This window comes from Bactrocera dorsalis, chromosome 5, assembly GCF_023373825.1.
Source record: "Bactrocera dorsalis isolate Fly_Bdor chromosome 5, ASM2337382v1, whole genome shotgun sequence".
NCBI lineage: Eukaryota > Metazoa > Arthropoda > Insecta > Diptera > Tephritidae > Bactrocera > Bactrocera dorsalis.
The window spans coordinates 32,543,512-32,561,737 of record NC_064307.1 but is presented as its reverse complement, the minus strand read 5'-3'; the positions used below and the strand labels follow the sequence as shown (position 1 = coordinate 32,561,737).

Below are 18,226 nucleotides of genomic sequence, written 5' to 3'. Positions count from 1 at the left end.
GCAAAGGGGACATGACAAGAGATAAAAGTACAAAATAACAAAAACAACAACAACAACAAAAATATGCATAAAAGCATTGTAACAACGTAAAGCAAAAACAATATTTTGTCCATAAAACCGCAAGCTGTAAGTAAACTGAACAACAGGCAAAGGAAAATAATTTACAACGAAGCTTTCGAAGGACACACTCACAAAGGGCAGAGTAAGTGAGATACATGGCGCGGATGGAGAGGAAATATTTTTCATATTTCAACTTGCATGTGCTCCACTGCCCCAATCTACATATATACATAAGTATATACATGTCCTCGATACATTGCAAGCAACTTTGGTAAGATATGAAATTCTTGGACGAGCAGATGAGAGTTGCTAGGGAAACACGTACAAGGGGTGAAACAGAGGACGAAGTTTAAGAAATTTCGAAATTTTGCAATTACAAAACGCTTATCAAGACAAGATGCCAGCAGATGATTTACTATTTGTGTAGTTTATTTGCCTTGAGGATTCTCGGTTTGCACTCAATATATATGAAATACCGTATTGCCTCCATAAATATTCATTATCCTCACGCATTGCTGGCGTATATGTATGTAGGCTCGAATAGTCGATTCTGTGCTCGAATGCAAGATGTTAACATTAAGATAATTTCTGTTGGCTGAGGAGAAAATTAATGGTTCTGAGCTCGGAATTATCTTGTTCAGATATGTAAAGGATGCAAAATAATTTCGGAACGCTTTGAAGATGACAGAAAATCAGTTAATATTTATACACAATTAACGGTTGTTTGTAATACATAAAACTAATCGAGATAGATATAGAGATATCTATATATAAATAATCAGTGAGGAAAGTTCTCTCCGGGCCATTTACTAGGGAGTGGCCAGACACGATTATTTTACATATAGCTCAAGCTTCTCCCGGCAGGTTCATCGTACTTTCAGAGCTGAAGTGTTCTCATCCGTTCGGACCCAGCCAGCGTAGCCGCTGTCGCCTAATTCGATAAACTATGACGTCGTATATCTCTTACAGTTCCATCGACTGCGGTATTCCCCGTTGCCAATGCGCAAAGGATCAAAAATCTTTCACAGAACCTTTCTCTGAAACACTCCTAGTGCCGACTGATCAGATGATGTCACTGTCCAAGTCCCTGCAGCATATAGCAAAACGGGGATGATGAGTGACTTGCAGAATTTGGTCTTTCTTCGTCGAGAGAAGACTATACTTTTCAATTGCTTACTCAGTCTGAAAAAGCGTATGTTTCAATTGATTCACCATCTCCTGGTATTATGCTTTCGCTGCCATTCATCAGGCTAGCAGAAGAAGTGCTGCCTCCATAATTTTAGTATGATGTTGGCATCAGTCACAGGATCACCTCTGAGGGCTGATCAAGAGCATGCTTTGGTCTTCTTTCTGTTAGTCGGCGCATCTGTTTGTTGAATTTTCGAGCATTAACCCTGTCGGCCAGCTGGTCAAGCTCATTCCGGTAGCTTTACGAATCCACTTATTCAATTTAAATCAACTATATATACTCCAAACATCTCCTACTTTTCCAATTTCACTAGCATCTGGCATAATAAGGAGTCTATATAACACATTTACCCAAATTCGAAAAGAATTGAAGCTTATGTTATTCTTCATAGTTTTACCATCCACTAATTGGGTAAAGCTTAATCAATATCACCACTAACGATGACATTCAGATCCTGACAGACGATGACGCACGAATGTCATTTCACAGAGTTGCAATGTTAAAATTTCATACCAACAATGTGCACAATACTCATTCTTGAACTAACAAAGTCGTAAAACGACAACTGATGGACGACTGATGGACGACAAAGTAATCACACCGAAACACTGATGATTGAGTTACTCTCACCCACAATCAACGCATAAAGCAAATTTATACGGTAAATTAGTGCAAGTGCGGCGGTGAGAGTCGGAAAATTTAACGCATTTATTATAAGCTTTTGGAGAAAGGGAATTTTTTTAATTTGTGTTGGAAAAAATTGCAAAAGAAGGGTCCACTCAGCAGCCATAGTTGACCTCCAGTAAACAATATATATACAAACAAGTAACGGTTGCTCCTGTGGGTGTGCAAATGTGTCGGCAGTGGTGTTGGTGTCGGCGAGCAGACTTCGGTCATAAAAAATGTTGGATTTTAACGCTAAATTGACTTAAGTTTAATTGTTGCGCTGCCATGAAACCGTAAATGAACCCTCGAAATGAAGGAGATGCAATAAGGAATTGAATTGAGGGTCGAGGGGCGATGAGAGTTTAGGTTTTATAAATGATTAACGGCACGTTTCTTCGTTGAGATCTAAATAAAGCTATTCATTGTCATTGAAGATTACAATGTGCGGCAGAGGGTTTAGGTGGAACTTGATTTATTGACATAAACATAGTGATAATACTTTCAAAAAGCAATTCGGAAGTAGAAAGGCAACTGGGAGCCGCTTTTAAAATATTTGTTAAAGAATACAATATTTAGAGTGAAATTTCGGCGGCATCATCCTTATAGAGAGTAAACTGGAACAGAGTAGACAGACAGCATGGCGCCTCATAACGGGTTTTTCATTCGATACGCTGCAGAAGTAGACCGATAGGGACAGCAAACGACGCCATATGTTTCCCATTCTTTTGAAATTTCTCTTCAGTTCATCATGGAAATATATACGATCCAACAACGAGTCGAAATTATCAGGATTTTCATCGAAAAATCTTCTCATTTCTGGCTGAATGTGTTCGTCAATGAGTTACCATTGCATCCCGAAAAAATTTCGGTTTGGTGTGGTTTATGGTTCGGCGGCGTCATTGGATCGTACTTTTTCCGAGCTGATCAAGACCAGAATGTTACTGAGAAATGTGAATCGCTACCGCTTAATGATAACCGAATATTTTTGGCTCGAATTGGTTGATATGGACTTGGACAATATGTGTACATATAAGTAAGACTAAAGTTCCGTCAGATGAGATCACTATAGTTTATAGAAGCCTTGCAAAATCAAGACCCTGTATGTAAAACTTTTTCATTCTCAGAAAATATTGGATTGGGTTACTGACTAAAGCTGATCGTTGGAAATCAAGTTCTTGCTAGGAAAACTTTGACCTGTGAAGGGTGTATCATAGCTTCGGTGCAGCCAACGTTTTTTCTTGTTTCATTTATTCCAAAGAATCAGGATCTCAACAAGCAAAAAAATACTACCATCGATAAACGTATACTTCTGAAAGAAATGGTAAGAAAGTAAAAACAAAAAGTGTCCCACCTCTTAAAGAGTAATTAAATTAAACTTGATTTATCACTTAAAGTGCAATTTGTCCGAATGGAAATTAAAAACAGACACTGTGAATAAATTGAGAGAAGTAGATAAAAGCACAGACTACAAAAAATACATACAACCTCGTACGAGGGTTTACTTTTATATTTTGGTATTATAGAAAAACAAATATTCATCATAGAAAATTGTTTTATTGTTTTTAAAAAATATTCTCCATTAGGATCTATACACTTTTGAAAGTGTTTGAAACAACTGTCGAAGCAATTTTGCCGCCCATCTCCAAAACATGTTGGTGATTGGTGGCAAGAGTACTTCGACAGTTGTTTCAAACGCTTTCAGAAGGGTATGAGTTAATCCACATCGAAAATTGTAAAAAATAATCGCTGGAAAATGTTCACGATTGAGTTCCATTTTTTGGCCGAAATGAATGTTTTAAGTTACTGTAAGTAACACACATACCGCTGGTATATCAAAACATTCTAAGTATGTACGAGTATAACATCAAAACTGTCAAACTGTATGATAAAGATGTTAATCCCGAAATATAAAAGTCAACCTACGTATATGTATGTATGTATACCGAAAGCAACAGCACTTGAAATCAATCGAAATTAGAAAACTTCCACATTTCCCAAAAGTGGCATTTTCAAGTACTTTTTTTATTGAAACAGAAATCATATGACTCAACGAAGACAGATAGATAGATACATAGAAGGAAAGAGATAAAGAAAGAGCGTAAACAGAAAACCCAAAATTTGAACTCAAAGCGCATTACTTCCATCTACCCACCACAATGCTCTCGTCAAACCATTTCCGATTTGTCAATTGAAATTTTTTCCAAAGCATGCACGAGTGTACGGAATAAACCAATAAATATTTATGTACAAATCTATAACAAAAATGTGTGATCCATTTAAAATTCTTAAATTATACAATAGAGAAACTGTAATGACTTCACCACAAACACTTAAGGCGCATTAATTAAGAAATCACACTCGATTGTTAAGCAATGCTGAAGGCTGCAGGCTGAAGGGATCGAAAGTATCAAACACTAATTCGTTCAAATTGATACTTTAGATATTGACATCAGATTGCCGTAAGTAAGTTAACGATGCTTTTGTATTATTTGTGTGACTGTTTCACACAATCCAAAACAAAACTTCAAATTATGTTGTTAAAGGAAATCACTTTGAGTACTTTAGGTTTCAATCGAACGACAGAAATGTTTAAATATAGAGGGAATAGCATAAGCAGATTTCTCATGGAAATTTAATGATTTGGGTAATTTAAATGTGTGGGATGAGTATTAAAGTAAACTAAATTTAAGTGAGTGATGCGGCGATTATCAGACTAATTCTGATGGCCAGCATTCAAATAGCAATATAATATCAGAAGATTGCATGGAACGCAGAGGGAAGCCTATGCAATGGTTGCCAAAGTTCCTACGTCATGCCTGACTGAGACGTTTAATATACTCCTGCATCAACTGTTCATAGACTTTTTTATTCGAACTTTTTCTGCTATAAGAATCAAGGAGATAGGTAGTTGGAATAGGAAAAGTTATGGAGATAGCGATACTCTGAACCAGCTTAAAACAAATCTAAATAAATCATACTATATTCTTTCAGGGTAGGATTTCAGAAATGACTTACAGGTGTGAACATCTCTAGACGTCAACGGAGAAATGGTTTGGTAGGTGAGGATAATGCTACATCAATCTATACCGACGAGTCCACAATGGACAGCATGGTAAGGAAGGAGGCATCTTGATATCTCTCTCTTTCTCTTTCCATGTACCAAAGCAGCTAGTATCAAGCGGAAATATTAGGCATAGTTAGGGCCTGTAGAATTCGACTGAATAATTCCAGAGTAGTCCACAAATATAGGAAGGCTTCAAGCTCACTGGCAGGTCAATTGCATTTGTTCATAACTTGGATTACAGATTATAGGAATATTTTCTGGAACGAAAACGCACACGAGTTAGCAAAGTCAAGAGTTTTTCCACTGAGAAAGAATTTGTAAAAAGACTATTAAAACATAATGTTGAGAAAATTATTAAAGAGACTTTGACCGGCTTTTTTTGCAGTTGTAGTTGTAGAGGAAACGGTAAATACTTAGTCCCACAGCCCTAGATTAATATTAGGGTATTTGCGAATAGCAAACCTATATATACTATACAAGGAACGTTCCAAAGTGAACAGGACTTTAAAAACAAGACAGAACAAATGGTTTTTTCGACAAAATCAGTTTATTTTATTCAAAATAGTCTCCTTCTGCTTCAATATAGCTTTTTAAACGGTCCAAAAGCACGTCGAACAAGTGTTTTAGCTCGTTGGTCGGTATGGCCGCCAGTATGCCGGTGCAAGCCTTTTGAATGACCTCTACGTCTGCATAACGCTTTCCTTTCATGGGCAAATGTATTTTTCCGAAAAGGAAGAAGTCGCACGGTGCCATATCAGGTGAATACGAGGAGTGGTTAATGGTTAAAATGTGATTTTTGGTCAAATAATCGTCCTTCGAATGTTGGATTCTGAGCAATTTTTGGTCGTCAGTCAATTTGTGCGGAACAAACCGTGCACACACCGTTCGTAAGCCCAAATTTTCAGTCAAAATGCGATTAATCGATGTTTTGGAGATGTTCAGTTCCATTTCCATGAATTTCAATGATGATTTCGGCTGCTTTTTGATGAATTCAATTCACGCACAATTTCGATGGAATTTCCAGTGATCACGGATTTTGATTTGCCCACATGTTGCTCGTCATTTATGTCCTGACGACCACTTTGAAAACGTTGAAACCACTCGTGCACTCTGCTACGGGATAGGCAATCATCGCCATAAACGTGTTTCATCAATTAAAACGTTTCGGTAAAGACAATCGATAAAGATAGCAGATTCAAAAAGTCCTGTTTACTTTGGAACGTACCTTGTAGTGTATGCAGTATTCCTTGTGACCCTCAACTAGTTTTTATGGAAAATTTTCAAATATTCGACCAATAATTAAAAAGTCCCACTGATGATCGTTGAGAAATTATTCTCAATAACCGAATAGGTGGAATGTGTGTGCTATATTTTCAAATAAATAGAGTGATTAAATTTAGAATACCTTTGGACCAATTATAAGCGTCACATTGATCTTCGTAGGTGGGTACATATCAGCTGTATCAGTCGCTGACGATTAAACTAAATGCTGCCACAAACTTTAAACGACAATAAATGATGAGACACTACTTCTACCACAAAAAAACTGTGTGGCGATGAAGTCAATGAATAGTAAATTGAAAAAAAAGTAATTGGAATAATGAAAAAATAAATGTGTCTGTAATAAGTTTCAGTAAGAAAAGAAATATAATTATAAATTACATAGGGTTTTAATGGATAGACACTTCCTTCGGTCTTTTTACTTTGCCTTTGTTTTATCATTTTTTTACCCCGCAAAGTCGTTTAGAAATCTTAACGAGCATGTTAGGAATAATATATTGCTGTCATTAAAGCAATTACTTTTTCTCTATTACTTTAATGGATGCATTCCGCGTTTGGTACATAGTTAAATGAAACATTAGCGGATTACTTGACGCTTTTTTGGTAGAATAGTGAGCATATACAGTTAGGGTCAAAATAATAAGATCACATTTTTTCAAGTGTAAATTTAGTTGAAATCTAACAGCTCGTAAGATAAGAAGTGGTTGCATTGGAGAGAAAACAGACTGTCTACGTCGCATCGTTACAATCGGCGACAACACGTGTGGGTTGGGATAGATACCGAGAGTTGAAGAAGGAAGCGAGACGTATTTGCAGATAAAAACAAGAGAGAGGCCGAAATGCATAAGTATGAAGAGCTTGACAAGCTGGCCGACAGAAATAATGCTCAAAAATTCTACGAAAAGATGCGGCGACTAACAAAAGGTTTCAAGACCGGAGCATACTCTTGTAGAACCTGCAGAAGTGACTCATGTCCAGAGCATACTGAAATTATGGAGAGAACACTTCACCAGCCTGCTGAATGGCAGTGAAAGCACAACACCTTGAGATGGTGAACCCGATTCCCCATTCGGAGACGACGGAGCAGACGTTCTATTGCCCGATCATGAAAAAAATCGAAAAGGAATTACCCGTCGATGGATTACCGGGCGACTGCCTTTAAGCCGCTATGTCTTAATTTGGTATCAGCGCAAAACTAACTCTGCTGTCTAAATATCCAAAGCTCCGTTCAGAATCGGGAAGGATCTCTCGGAGCCGTTTGATACCAAACGACGTTTTGGACAAGGCGACTTCTTCAATAGGGAAGGAACAATCTTCTACAAGAGGCTACAGCTGCTGGCGTAAGCTGATGACATCGATGTCATTGGCCATAACAACCAAGCAGTCAGTTCCGCTTTCTCCAGGTTGGATCTCTGTCCGAAGTCCGAAATCCGAAGCGAAGTAAATGGGTTTGCTAGTGAACGAGCGCAAGACGAAATATCTCCTGATATCAAACCGATAGTCAGTAAGCCGGCGTTTCGAGTTTTCGAGAGAAAGCTTTTCCGGAAAATTCCGCAGTTGATGGAACGATAAGCTGTATGAGATATACGGCTAGGTCATGTTGTCCGGATGGAAGAGAGCATTCCGCAACTATTCGTGAATGAATAGTTGAGTTTAAGTACTGTTATAAACCTCACTCTTTCAAAAATTAATCTTAAGCAATTTTCCTCAATTCAGCACAGCAGTGCGATATGGCCCAAATTACTTTAATTTAATTACTGCACATTTCTGTAACCGCTACCTTTTTCACATACACATCATATACTATAAAATAGTACAGTATGTGCTTGTAGCATTGTGTTTGAAGTTGATGTGACATTGTTTGTCATAGCAACAGAATTCCCTCATCAAACTACTGCCAGCACTCGGCGTTCCGCCATACAAATGGACTGACATTTGTTAACGAGCGGACACCCTTCGCCTCCGCTCACGCCAGAAGCGAACGGGACTTGTATCGTGCTTTTGATTTATCCACACATAAGAGTGGACGTCACGACACGCTGACTCTCCGATGCTGACATGACAATAATTACAAGTGTGCTTGCACACGAACACATACACAGGCACACACACACGCGTAAACATTGAAACAAAAAATATGCGGCTGAATTGGACCGAAGTTCAGAGTGGGCCGGCGGCGTGTCGACGCTGATGAGCAGCAGCCACCGAGCTGGCTGTGTGAGTTATTATTTAACTCAATATTTTTTATATGGACCGACCGCAGGGGTGGGGTAATGGAGCACGAATGTGTCAGCTGGACGGAGCGTGGTAAAATAAAACGTTTAGTTTACAAAAACAAAAATTTATATTAAAAACGTAAAAAAGACCCCAAAGACCTACATTTCATTTATGATACAGGTATACACATGGTGAGTAAAGCATATATGAATGCCATATATAAAACTATGCTGAGTATATAGTTACCTATAAATAAATATAAGGGGTGCCTATTTTAGACGATTGGTCTTCAGTGAGCTTCTTTGACGTTATTCAAACCAATCTTTTTGACAGCTGAGACCGCAAAGACCGGATATTCTTTTTTTGAAAGCTGTTTTTTGATTTCTACTCAGTTTGCTTTGGCCTTTCAGGATGAACAGACTTACTTCGGAACATCATTTACAAATCGTTCAAATTTATTACCAAAGTTATGGTTCGGTTTGCACGACGGACCGTGCGCTGCGTCCTATATTCGATCTTTCCGTACGCCGTACTTTTTCTGTTCGTTGGTAGGGTTTTTTTACGTTGCGTGTCCCAAACCCAGCTCACAACCCTGGGGAGGGGATGTTTTGTCTTCTCACTTTAGCTCGCTTTCAAGCGGATGGTCTTTGGCTACCCAGAGGATACCTGTTTTAAGACCGGAAGTCTTGAGCTGCGTGAGCTATATATAAAAGAATCACGTCTGGCAACTCCCAAGTGAATGACGCTCAGAGAACTTTCCTCACTTGCGTGAACTTTTATACATGACTCCATCCTCCGCGTCGTACAGTGCGCACCGAATACCCTATCGTACAGCAAGGTAGCGAAGGAGTGTGTCCGCCAACAATTGCTGCTGTGTCAGTCCTCTCTACGAAAGGTTTTGCGGAGGGATCTTCGTTTGTTGGCTAAAAACTCGGACTGACGTATGGAACAACTTAGCGCATTTTACTTCGAGATCTTTAATTGAGCGTACAGAATACAGCTTGTGCAACAACTGAAGCCGCACGACCTTCCCAAGCGATATCGTTTCACTGTATGAGCCCTTGAAAAGCCTCGAAGTAGATCCGACGTTCCCGAACTAAATTTTCTTCAGTGAAGAGGGCCATTTCTATTTCGATGGATATGTAAATTAGCAAAATTGCCGCTTTGGGGACGAAGAGCAACCTGAAGAAATTCAAGAGCTGCAATTTCATCTATAAAAACCACGGTATGGTTTGTGAGTCGGTGGAATCATCGGTCCATATTTCTTCAAAAATGATAACGGAGAGAATGTAATCGTTAATGGCGACGTTATCGCGTCATGATAAGCGCTTATTTGATGATTGAAATTTGAGCTCGTGATCTCGGCAACATTTGGTTTCAACAATCCCGCTTCGATTCAGGCTTTGGAGAAAAACATAATGCATGTCATTCGCGAGTTACTACTCGAAATGCTCGAATGAGTCATCGAGGACTGGACTCAACAGATGGATCATCTGAGACGAAGTCGCGGCCAAGATTTGAAAAAAAATTATGTTCAAAAATTGAACACCAAAGAATGTTCTATCGAATAATAACAAACAGTCCACATTCTGTTTGACTTGTTCGTGCCTGAATTGGCGGATGTTGATGTAGACGAGCTTTGGTTCCAACGAGACGGCGCTACATGCCGAAAACATAATGAATGATGCAATGAATCAATTTTTTCAAAATGATACTTTTGGTGAGCGCATAAACTAGTGTAAGGCATCATGCGATTTAAAACCGCTAGACTATTTTTTTGGGTTGTGAGAAGTCCCTTGTCTGCATAGATAAATTCAAGAGGATTGATGCCTTGGAAGAAAGGCATTATTGCGGAGATACGCCTCAATTACTGCAAAAATTGGTCGAAAATTAGGCCTCTCAGCTGGAATTATTCGATTTTGTTTTCGCTTTGAACCCCGCTCATCAAAAAAACACCCTTTATATACGCGCACAAAGCGAGTAGCTCGGATTACAGGCCGTTTTGGATGCTCATGTTCTAGTATTTAAGGCTACGCACAGCAATACCGTGGACAACATAATGTATGAATGCTTTCACAATTACACACACACACATACATAGAGATGCATGACGTTTGTAAGCGGCTTCAGCACATAAATAAAAATATGAAATTATGAAAAATCACTCATTTCCGGTTTGAATAACGTTAAAGAAGCTGGCAGTTTAAGTGTGAGTCTGTATGTGAGCAAAGCAAATCGGATTTTAACTCAACTCACCCGCCAATTGGCCTCATCATAAAAACGACACACACATACACACAAACTAGATGTCTCATGTGAGGCGGATTAGGAAAGAAGAGTGAAATAAAAGCACGGTAAAAAAGAGAGACAAGGCATATGGATGAATAGCGTTGATAAGAAGGCGCGATGAAGGGGAATAGCGTCAGTTATGGGAAACAAATTGGAAGTAAATTAAAGCTCATTAATGCTTGTATAAATCAATTTTTTCCTCGCGTTAATTCCGGAGCGCAAGAGTAATGATGCTGTCGCTTTGTAGGACAAAAACGATTAAGGAGACAACAAAACATTGAAGAGGTGATAATTACAAATCAAATTATGTAAAATTGCCATTAATCCTTGAACTCATGAAGGTCCTTCTTTTCAATAGAAATGCAAAATTCAAAGGAAATATCGCAATATCGATCTAATTATACTCGCGATGTGCATAGTGGATATAAGAGTAAGGAAAATAGAATATAAAGAAACAGACAATGCATAAGCAATTGGAAATGAGAGATATGGCAGCGCTGTCTTTAGTGCAAAGCGAAGCTATCAAGTTCACAGCAGCTCGAAATGAAATCATTTACATCTGCAGGTAATAATGAAAATAGGGAATAAATGAAGGAAATCCCCACCTGTTTTTACTTCGCTTTCTTTCTCCATCATTCTGCTTTCTTTGCTCTACGTTATTATTTAATTGCAATCATGCGAAGTGAGTGAATTGTTCTTTATAAAATGCTGGTAGGTCAGGTTATGTTAGGTTTGGTCTCGTTGAGCAATAAGACACGCATATATCAGTTTTGGTTCTTTGTGATACCAAATGGATGTCAGTTACTAGGTTGACGCGAATTTCATCAGACTCTGTGGCATTACCATCGATACCTCTGCCAGTGTATCGTACCGTGGGAAGAGCACAAGAGTTACTCCATTGTTTCCCTTTTGCCTTACTCTAGACATTTCCTGTAAACTCGATCTGTCAGTTCAATTCTGCGGGCTTGTGTCGCCACCAGATAGTGAACAGTTAGTATTCCGATCATGTTCTCTTCTATCGAATGCCTATAGGAATTTTGTGTACTTTCGATCTACCGTTTTGCACATGACATTTGCAGTTTTGGTAGCTAGGTAGATAGTTCGTTCCATCGGCTTTTGATTTTCTTTACCATGCTTCTGTCCTGATCGTCGTATAGATGGTGCATGGGTTTCCCAATGTTGATCACGTTTTTGGGTGTTAGCCGTACACCATGTTTAGCAATTTCGTTGTATCAGTTCTCCGCTGTTGGAGTTCTTCTTAAAAATTCCGTTATGCACAGCGCAGTGCCCCTCTGAACTCTTCCCATTGGCTTCCGGTAGGTGGATTTACGTACGTCTGTCCACCATACTACTACACCGTAGAGCAGAATTGGTCTTATAATAGCTGGTAACACAAACGCATGAGAGTGGAAGAAAGCTCACAGGTTGTGCCGAGCAACTGCCAACAGGCATATAAAGCATTGGTAGCCTTTTTCACTCTTTTCTCCTCATTGTGTTTCCACGGTTATCTAAGACTACCCCATAGAACTTGTGTCCCATTTATCGAAGGAATCTCCATAGACGAATTTTGTGCTGTCTTGTGAACGCAAGCAGAACCATTTTCTCCGGGTTCACAACAACTCTGCTTCGGGGAACTCTCCATGAGTTCATTGAACCCATTAAAAGTCAATAAAACTGCAGATACAATGAAATATTTAGGAATCGTCCTAGATAAGAAGGTCATATGGAAGCCTAATTATCGAAGAGAGTAAAGAAGGCACTGACTGCCTTATATTGCTGTAGGGAAGCCATTGGTTAAAAGTGGAGTCCCTCACCGAAAGTACTCCTCTGGCTCTATGAGACCATAATCAAGCTTATTATGTTATATGATGCCTTTGTGTGATGGAAAACTCAGAGAAGACGGTCGAGAGCCTTCAACGAACGGCGCTTATCAGCATATGAGATTCGGTAAAGTCTACTCCAAACATTGCACTTACTATCAGGCTCATTCGTACCATTGCACTTAATGTCATTTTGGATGCAGTGCCCATAGATATCGCCGAAAGGTGTATCACCGCGAAAGTTGCTATCAAACTCAGCGAATCTGGGTTTCTAAATGTACATATGTCTGAACAATCGGAAATCCTCACACGCTTCAGCTTTGTACCAGACCTTTCTGATCACGAAGTTGTCAATCGAAACTCTGACGGCCTTTTCTCTTTTCACATTCCTGTGAGGGAGTTTTTTGAGCATAGGGGCTGTGGTGTTTGACATTCCCCATCGAACCAGTTTCAGACTTCCTGTTGCAGCGAGTCACTTTGTGATGAAACTAATACGGAAGCCAGGCTACAGCGGAATCGATGGCAACTGTAAAGCTGATGAGCTGACAAGGAAGGATGCCCTAGTCTAGTTATCAGTAGAAAGGTGACGGATCGTGTGTCCTAGAAATGGATAGCTGGGTTTCGCCGGAACTTCACCAGCGTTGTCGCGTGATTATTTTGGTCCAAGATCGACCGTATAAGATCCAGTGAGCTCTTTGCCTTTGGTTGCGGGGGTTCTAACAACCATTGCCCTATCGACGTACATGCTATAAGCTTCAGAAACTTGCCGGACACTCGATGCAGAAGCTATATGGAAGAAGAAGAAGATGTAAAGATATCTCACAATTGGTTGGGATGTGGAAATATCTCAACACTTCCTTCTTAATTGGCCCGCGTTACCGAGATCAAGGATTGAAACCGAGGGAGTTCAGGCCGGCGCAAATTTATATTGGCCACAAGGCCCTATGCCTACTTATAAGTTTGTATACAGGAGTAATATTTTTATGGCTTCGCCAAGGACTGCGTATAGTCAAGTTCTTTTTTTGGATCAACCATCAAACCGACGCTATGGACCTTACTCAAAATATATTTTTTACAGTTAAATACAAATTTCAAAGTAATAGTTTTCGCTTACTCAATCATCCTTAACTGCACATATTTCCTACTCAATCGCCTTGTGACCATAACTAATAACTTAAGACTCCTTACACAAAATTGGAAATTTTCAGAAATCAATTGACAAACAAACCGCAAAATGCAAATGACATTGACAGACAGTTGCGTATAAATAACCAATTAGCATTAAGCAAAGAACACATCAAACGCTTATAAAAATGTAAATAACATCGTTAGGATGCACACGAACAAGTGTGGCAACAATAAAGTTGAGGCACAACCAATAATAAGAGAAATATTGTGTGTGCAACGAAGCGTAGAAATTAAGCCACTCGACAAAACTATCGCCAGCGAGACAGTGGAAAATGCCAACGCAGGCTGACAAGCAGGACGAGTGATACATTCACAGCAGCAACAACAGAGACTACGGAACCAATAAAGAAGCAAATAGAAAATATATTAACACAAGGCTTCGAAATGTAGACAGTCTGCTGACAAGACAACCAGACAAAACGAAATCAAAAGCAACAAAACAAACGCAATACAAAAGGCAGAGCTACATAATAACACATAACGGTTGATACAGCTTCCGTTACCCAGCCCACTGCCGCAGTTGTGGAGTCGGCAGCCGGGCACGAAAGCATTTTAATCTATTTATGCCAGACGAAGCGACGCGCTCATAACTGTTACTTTCGCAGCTAGACACAGCCGACAACTCGTTTATGCTCGTTGACACTTTTTGGAATAACGCAAACCTACAGAACTTTTCTCTCACTTTAAGCTGGCCTACGCTCAGTCACATTTCGGCTTTGTGACTGTCAGTTAATGGAGCGCTAGCCAAAGCTTGCTTTCGTTGGCACTTTAAGTGTTTCCGTGTTTCGGCCAGCCGACGTGGCAAATATGAGGCGCAATTTTTTGGGTCAACAAGTTTCGAGAGATGCCCGACGCTCTAGCAATTGACCACATATTTTATCATTTCGTTTATTTTCTCTTATTTTTCATATTCTGCTGTGATAAATATAATCAAATTATACATTTTTCGCAATGCAATGCGGCTTGCAGATTGAATGCTGGCATTTTTGAGCGAAATTATGGCGTTGCTGTGTTACTGCTGCAATGCATACATGAATACACTCACTTTAGTTGGACTTGGGTGCATGGATTTTTGTAGCTGCAAGGCATTCAAACACTTGCCATCATAATTCTTTCGCCTCCCACATTTTGATTTGCTATTTATAGCCCCCGGCTCAGGGCACAACCCACGAGCACTACGCTATAGTAGCGGCAATAGAACACGCAGCCAGCGGCAGCAGCGCTTTCATGGGCGATTGCGTGGCTTATTTCATGCAGCGCCCACGGTGGCGTATACGTGATGCAAAATAGTGATTCGAGCAAGATGAATGAGCGCGCGTATTCGCGGCATTTATAATATAACTGTGTGTGTGTGAGTGTTAGAAACCCATAAATGAGTATGTATGTATGCATATTGTGTAAGCCGGCGCAATCGCAGCGCAAAAAAGTGCCAATGAAAATATTTTTCTTGTTAAGTGCGCGCGAAATGTGAAGTGGACCGTTTTTGCGATTCCTCTCATTTCCTATTTCACTTGATTTCGTTTTAGTTTATAGTAGAAGAAATTACTTTTTTAGTAATGTTGAGCATATGCAAGTAGATGATAAAGGTTGAATTTAAAAAATTTAACGGTGAATAAAGGCAAAAAGCTGCAAGGGGTTTAAAAAATCTTTGCATAAATTAGCGTTTATCTGAATTAACTATCCAGTTTAATATAAAAACTATGCAGTATACCTTGCGACAAAAACGCAGAATATTTAATTATTCAACAATATTTATTTTGTCGCTTTCAAAGTAATCCCCGCCACATGTAATACACTTCTGTCAACGATTTTTCCAGACCTCGAAACACTTTTTGGGATGGCTTCCTTCAGCGAATTTTGTTTTATCTTTTCGATCGACTGAAAACGGGTTCCACGGGGTGGCAATTTCAGTTTGGAGAACGAGTAAAATCACACGGAACCAAATGTAGTGAATACCGTGACTAATCGAGGCTACTCATTGCGCTTTTCATTTTAAATTCGGTCACAATCGTGGCTCGATGCGATGGTGCATTATCATCGCGTAAAATACAAGAATTTTTCTTCCACAATTCCGGCAACTTTAGACGTATACTCCCACGCAAACGCCTCAATACGGCCAAATAATACTTCTTATTGACCATCTGTCTCTTCAGAAGGGATTGATGATGCACCCAACCACGAATATCGAAAAAACAATAAGCATCATCTTGGATATTTTATAATTTCAATGATTGTTGACTCGTTTGCATGTGAGATCGGAATTCGGACGATCAATCATGTCCAAAGACACCTGTTTATGGTACTCGTTTTGAAAAAAATCAGCTTTGTCGGAACGAGTCGAGCAAGAACGCGTTTCCACAAAAATCATTCGAAGGGACTCACGAGAGATGTCAAGCTCTCTTGCCATCTCTCAGTTGAGAAAGTTGAAGGTCGTTCAGAACGAGGCATGTGTTCAACGTACTCTCAACCATTTTAAAAGCTTTTCTACCTCTCGTAGGTTTGTGTTTTTTGATAAAAGAAAATAAAGACTTGTCTTAAAATTTGTATAAATGTTTACTCAAACTTTATTAGATTGCATAGCACAGGTCTAAGAAAGTTTTAGAAGAGATTATTAAAAGACTTACCTTCAGATATTATTGGATATGTATATAAAGTGCCTGCAAAAAAAGACAAATAACTGTTTTAATTTCATATAACATAATAAATTACAAAAAACTTGGTTCAAAGATATAGACTTGCATAATGACATATAGAGGGTGATAGATTAGGGAACAACAGCACTACTTTAACTTCATTATTTTATTGTTTATTTATTGTGTATTTCTTAACGGGAAAGTTGAGGTGGAACATAGCGATGCAAAGAGTGGTGAAATGAAAGACGACTAATATATGCTGTTAGACTTCGTCGCACTGTAGTTTATTAGGTTTAACATATCAGTTCACCAAGTCAAAATGCTTAAAGATCTTGGAAATCTCGAATATCAGTTTTCAAGCTGAGCTTATTTTCTTAGAAATACAACAATGCTATTGAAGAAGAAAGTGATACGACTTTCTCAGAATATTGCCATCAGTAACTCCAATTTTGTAGCATTAGGAGATCGTTTTTCGAAATGGGTTTGGTGGTTTCATTACTACACCTCACGAAAGCAGGGTATATGAAAGTGAGCATTCTCATGGATGGGTCGAAGCTGGGAGGGAAGGTTTGGTGGGGGAGCTTTCTGTAAGGAGGTCTCGGTTAGTCTAAGGCTACGAGATCACTGTAGTGATTTTCAGGCAGAAGTGGGTTCTATTAAAGGTAGTCCATGGAGTGACTGTCCCCACTAATAAGAGCATCCGCAGACTTGTTAGGGTGAGTGGTCATAGCGGAATGGCAAAGCTAATGCCAGATGAGATCCTTTTATCCTTGAGTAGTACACAGGAGACCTTCTGAACTATAGTACTTGCCTTTAGCAAAGTTCATCTTGTCACAATAGGAGATAAAAAATGTCATGTTTGACGCAAGTTGACAAAATTGTATGGAGCGAGGTGAGGTGGAATCATTCAGACTTGTTCTCCTCCATTGACCAGCTTTTGCAAGTATACGACGAAATCATCTCGGTAGTCTAAGCCTACTGATATTAGCCCTCTTCATAAATTTATGATTCCAAAAGCGTTATCGATTTGTAAGGGTCTTATGATCTATTACATAGGAGTTTTAGGTAACGCAGCGGACCAGGTTTATATGCTTTCCAAATGAGTTTCCTTCTAGGATCGATCCTTAACCCAACTTAACCGGTAATTTTACCAGATGACAGAAATCCAGCAATCGCAGATATTTTGATTTTAGCGAGACAATAAATGTATCCGTTAGACATAAATGAACCATAAAATATTTTATGCAAAGGAGCTATGATATACCTTGTAGGTTCACTATATAAGCCCCATGTTGGACAAATAAGCGAAGCAAATGGGTCTGGTAGTGAACGAAGGAAAGACGAAATATCTCGTATCATCAAACAAACAGACGTCACATTCGCGACTTGGATTCCACGACATTGCTGACAGTCCTAACTTCGAAGCCGTAGATAATCTCGAAAATCTAGGAACCAGCACTAAAACCAACAACAAGGTCAGCCTCGAAATTCAACGCAAACTAACTCCTCTCTAAGTCCTCTCTCGACGAACAAAAACCAAATTCAATAATTCTACAAGTCACTCATCATTCCCTTTTTTCTATATGGTGTAGAGACATGGACGATGATAATATCTGATGAGTCGGCGTTGCGTGTTTTCGAGTGATAGGTTCTGCGGAAGATTTATGTTCCTTTGGTCATTGGCAAAGGCGGATACCGCTGTCGATGGAACGATAACCTATACGAGATATAAGACGACATTGAGGCTGTTCATTGCGGGCGTTTTTTACTTGGCGGGTCCCAAACCCAACACACAACCCTGTGGAGGGAATGTTTCGCC

General features: G+C 39.4%; 1 protein-coding gene across 1 annotated transcript in view; it reads right to left on the bottom strand.

Annotated features, from left to right (window-relative positions):
* Positions 1-18,226, bottom strand: part of LOC105234012 (bifunctional heparan sulfate N-deacetylase/N-sulfotransferase) — a 246,450-nt gene that overhangs the window by 194,296 nt on the left and 33,928 nt on the right. The window contains exon 2 of the mRNA XM_049458147.1: positions 16,399-16,431. The gene's annotated coding sequence lies outside the window, so the exon portion shown is untranslated. The remainder of the gene's footprint in view (positions 1-16,398; positions 16,432-18,226) is intronic.